Here is a 5,218-nt window from a genome sequence, read left to right on the forward strand (position 1 = left end):
ATGAATGTGATGATCTGTGACACTCATCATCATTCTCACCTATGAACGCGTGCTTGACAACCACTTCCGTTCTACCTTAGACCGGGCGCATATCTTTTGGATTCCTTGATCAGAATCTTCGTGGTATAAGCTAGAATTGATGGCGGCATTCATGAGAATCCAGAAAGTCTAAACCTTGTCTGTGGTATTCCGAGTAGGATTCAGGGATTGAGTGACTGTGACAAGCTTCAAACTCGCGATTGTTGGGCGTGATGACAAACGTAAAAGAATCAATGGATTCTATTCCGACATGATCGAGAACCGAAAGATGATTGGCCGTGCTGTGACAGAGCATTTGGACCATTTTCACTGAGAGGATGGGATGTAGCCATTGACAACGGTGATGCCCTAAATACAGCTTGCCATGGAAAGGAGTAAGAAGGATTGGATGAAAGCAGTAAGAAAGCAGAGTTTCAGAAGGAACACAGCATCTCCATACACTTATCTGAAATTCCCACCATTGAATTACATGAGTAACTCTATCTTTATTTTATGTTTTATTTATTATTATTATTCAAAAACTCCATAACCATTTATTATTCGCCTAACTGAGATTTACAAGATGACCATAGCTTACTTCATACCAACAATCTCCGTGGGATCGACCCTTACTCACATATGGTTTATTACTTGGACGACCCAGTGCACTTGCTGGTTAGTTGTGCGAAGTTGTGAAGAAAGTGCTGAGTTAGAAACGCGCATACCAAGTTGAATGCCATTATTAGAGATCACATTTCGTACACCAAGTTTTTGGCGCCGTTGCCGGGGATTGTTCGAGTTTGGACAACTGACGGTTCATCTTGTTGCTCAGATTAGGTAATTTTCTTTTCAAAAAGTTTTCAAAAATCTTTCAAAAATTTTTATTTTATTTTTTTTTTTTTCCAAAAAGAAATTTTCGAAAAAAATAAAATAAAAATACAAAAAATAAAAGAAATTAATAAATCATAAAATCAAAAATATTTTTGTGTTTCTTGTTTGAGTCTTGAGTCAATTTTTAAGTTTGGTGTCAATTGCATATTTCTAAAAATTTATGCATTTTTTTAAAATTCATGCATATGTTCTTCATGATCTTCAAGTTGTTCTTGGTAAGTCTTCTTGTTTGATCTTGATGTTTTCTTGTTTTGTGTCTTTTGTCGTTTTTCATGTGCATTTTTGCATTCATAGTGTCTAAGCATTAAAGATTTCTAAGTTTGGTGTCTTGCATGTTTTCTTTCTTGAAAATCTTTCAAAAATAAGTCTTAATGTTCATTTTGACATTCAAAGTGTTCTTGGTGTTCATCTTGACATTCATATTGCTCTTGCATGCATCATGTGTTTTGATCCAAAATTTTCATGTTTTGGGTCATTCTTGTCTTTTTCTCTCTCATCACTCAAAATTCAAAAATAAAAAAATATCTTTTCCTTTTTTTCTCTTATAAATTTCGAAAATTTGAGTTGACTTAGTCAAAAAATTTTAAACTTAGCTATTTCTTACAAGTCTAGTCAAATTTTCAAATTTAAAAACCTTATCTTTCTAAAATCTTTTTCAAAAATTAAAACTTTTTCATTTTTTTACTATTTTCGAAAATTTTTAAAATTATTTTTCAAAATCTTTTTCTTATCTTTATTTCAAGATTTCGAAAACTTTACTAACAATTAATGTGATTGATTCAAAAATTTGAAGTTTGTTGCTTTCTTGTTAAGAAAGGTTTAATCTTTAAATTCTAGAATCATATCTTTTAGTTTCTTGTTAGTCAAGTAATCAATTTTAATTTCAAAAATCATATTTTTTTTCAAAATATCTTTTTCAAAAATTTGATTTTAAAATATCTTCTTATCTTCTTATCTTTTCAAAAATTGATTTTCAAATCTTTTTCAACTAACTAATTGACTTTTTGTTGTTTCTTATCTTTTTCAAAACCACCTAACTACTTTCCCTTCTCTAATTTTCGAAAATTCCTCACCCTGTTTTAAATTTTTTTTAATTAATTAATTATTTCAAATTTTAATTCTAAATTTTATTTCTTCCTTTAATTTTCGAAAATCACTAACCCTTTTTTTTAAATTAATTTTCGAATTCTCTCCCTCTCATCTTCTTCTATTTATTTATTTATTAACTAACACTTCTCTTCATCTCAAGAATCTGAACCTATCTTCACCCTTGTGTTTGGATTCTTACCTTTTCCTTCTTCTATTCCTTTCTTCTTCTACTAACATAAAGGAATCTCTCTACTGTGGTAAAGAGGATCCCTATTATTATTTTTTGTTCCCTTCTTTTTCATATGAGAAGGAGCAAGGACAAGAACATTCTTGTTGAGGTAGATCCTGAACCTGAAAGGACTCTGAAGAGGAAACTAAGAGAAGCTAAAATACAACAATTCAGAGACAACCTTACTGAAATTTTCGAATAAGAAAAGGATATGGCAGCCGAACCCAACAACAATAATGCAAAGAGGATTCTTGGTGATTACACTACACCTACTTCCAAGTTTGATGGAAGAAGCATCTTAATCCCTGCCATTGGAACAAACAATTTTGAGCTGAAACCTCAACTATTTGCTCTAATACAACAGAACTACAAATTCCATGGATTCCATCAGAAGATCCCTACCAGTTTTTGACTAATTTTTTGCAGATCTGTGAGACTATTAAGACTAATGGAGTAGATCCTGAAGTCTACAAGCTCATGCTTTTCCCATTTGTTGTAAGAGACAGAGCTAGAATATGGTTGGATTCACAACCTAAAGATTGCCTGGACTCATAGGATAAGCTGGTCGCGGCCTTCTTGGCTAAGTTCTTTCCTCCTCAAAAGTTGAGCAAGCTTAGAGTGGATGTTCAGACCTTCAAACAAAAAGATGGTGAATCCCTCTATGAAGCTTGGGAAAGATACAAGCAGATGACCAAAAGGTGTCCTCCTGACATGCTTTCAAAGTGGACCATTCTAGATATATTCTATTATGGTCTATCTAAGTTCTCTAAGATGTCACTGGACCATTCTGCAGGTGGATCCATTCACCTAAAGAAAATGCCTGCAGAAGCTCAAGAACTTATTGACATAGTTGCAAATAACCAGTTCATGTATACTTCTGAGAGGAATTCTGTGAATAATGGGATACCTCAGAGGAAGGGAGTTCTTGAGATTGATGCTCTGAATGCCATACTGTCTCAGAACAAAATATTGACTCAGCAAGTTAACATGATTTCTCAAAGTCTGAATGGATGGCAAAATGCATCCAACAGTACTAAAGAGGCATCTTCTGAAGAAGAAGCTTATAATCCTAAGAACCCTGCAATGGCAAAGGTCAATTACATGGGTGAACCTTATGGAAACACCTATAGTTCATCATGGATAAATAATCCAAATTTCTCATGGAAGGATCAACAAAAGCCTCAACAAGGCTTTAATAATGGTGGAAGAAATAGGCTCAGCAATAGCAAGCCTTATCCATCATCTTCTCAGCAACAGACAAAGAATTCTGAGCAGAGCACCTCTAACTTAGCAAATTTAGTCTCTGATCTGTCTAAGGCCACTTTAAGTTTCATGAGTGAAACAAGGTCCTCCATCAGAAATTTCGAGGCACAAGTGGGCCAGGTGAGTAAGAAAGTCACTGATACTCCTCCTAGTACTCTCCCAAGCAACACTGAAGAGAATCCAAAAAGAGAGTGCAAGGCCATTGATATAATCAACATGGCCGAACCTAGAGAGGAAGGAGAGGTCGTGAATCCCAATGAGGAAGACCTCATGGGACGTCTCTCAAGCAAGAAGGAGTTCCCTATTGAGGACCCAAAGGAATCTGAGGCTTATATAGAGACCATAGAGATTCCATTAAACCTCCTTCTGCCATTTATGAGCTCTAAAGACTATTCTTCCTCTGAAGAGGAAGAATATGTAACAGGAGAAAAAGTTACTCAATATCTAGGAGCCATCATGAAGCTGAATGCCAAATTGTTTGGTAATGAGACTTGAGAAGGTGAATCTTCCTTGCTCATCAGTGAACTAGATACATGGGTTCAGCAAACCTTACCTCAAAAGAGACAAGATCCTAGCAAATTCTTAATACCCTATACCATAGGCACCATGACCTTTGAAAAGGCTCTATGTGACCTGGGGTCAAGCATAAATCTTATGCCACTCTCTGTAATGGAGAAGCTGGGGATCATTGAGGTACAGCCTGCCATATTCTCATTACAAATGGCAGATAAGTCAGTAAGATAGGCTTATGGATTGATAGAGGACGTGTTAGTAAAGGTTGAAGGCCTTTACATCCCTGCTGATTTCATAATCTTAGACACTAGGAAGGAGGAGGATGAATGCATCATCCTTGGAAGACCCTTCCTAGCCACAGCAGGAGCTGTGATTGATGTTGACAGAGGAGAGCTAGTCCTTCAATTGAATTGGGACTACCTTGTGTTTAAAGCTCAAGGATACTCCTCTGCAACCATGGAGAGGAAGCATGAAAAGCTTCTCTCAGTACAGAGTCAAACAAAGCCTCCACAATCAAACTCTAAATTTGGTGTTGGGAGGCCACAACCAAACTCTAAGTTTGGTGTTGAATCCCCACATCCAAACTCTAAGTTTGGTGTTGGGAGTCTACAACATTGACCTGATCACTTGTGCGGCTCCATGAGAGCCCACTGTCAAGCAAGTGACATTAAAGGAGCGCTTATTGGGAGGCAACCCAATTTTTATCTATCTAATTTTATTTTTATTTTTATTGTTCCTTTATACTTTATTAGGTTCATGATCATGTGGAGTCACAAAATAAATACAAAAATTAAAAATAGAATCAAAAACAGCAGAAGAAATAGCACACCCTGGAGGAAGAGCTTACTGGCGTTTAAATGCCAATAAGGAACATCTGGCTAGCGTTTAACGCCAGAACAGAGCATGGATCTGGCGTTGAATGCCAGAAACATGCAGCAATCTGGCATTTAAATGCCAGGATTGCACACTGAGGGAAGCTGGCGTTCAACGCCAGAAACATGCTGCAGATGGGCGTTGAACGCCCAGAACAAGCATAAAGCTGGTGTTTAACGCCAGAAACAAGCAACAATCTGGCGTTAAATGCCAGGATAGCATAGAAACGGCGTTTTACACGCCTAATTGGTGCAGGGATGATAAATCTTAGACACCTCAGGATCTGTAGACCCCACAGGATCACCTCAGGATCTGTGGACCCCACAGGATCCCCACCTACCT

At 36.6% G+C, this 5,218-nt stretch overlaps 1 non-coding gene across 1 annotated transcript; it reads right to left on the reverse strand.

Moving 5' to 3' along the window:
- Positions 1-2,836: 2,836 nt before the first annotated feature.
- On the reverse strand, positions 2,837-2,944 carry LOC127746928 (small nucleolar RNA R71). The gene has a single exon (XR_008008733.1). It is a non-coding gene; the product is annotated as a small nucleolar RNA R71 (small nucleolar RNA).
- Positions 2,945-5,218: the final 2,274 nt, after the last annotated feature.

This window comes from Arachis duranensis, chromosome 4 (genome assembly GCF_000817695.3).
Source record: "Arachis duranensis cultivar V14167 chromosome 4, aradu.V14167.gnm2.J7QH, whole genome shotgun sequence".
Lineage (NCBI taxonomy): Eukaryota > Viridiplantae > Streptophyta > Magnoliopsida > Fabales > Fabaceae > Arachis > Arachis duranensis.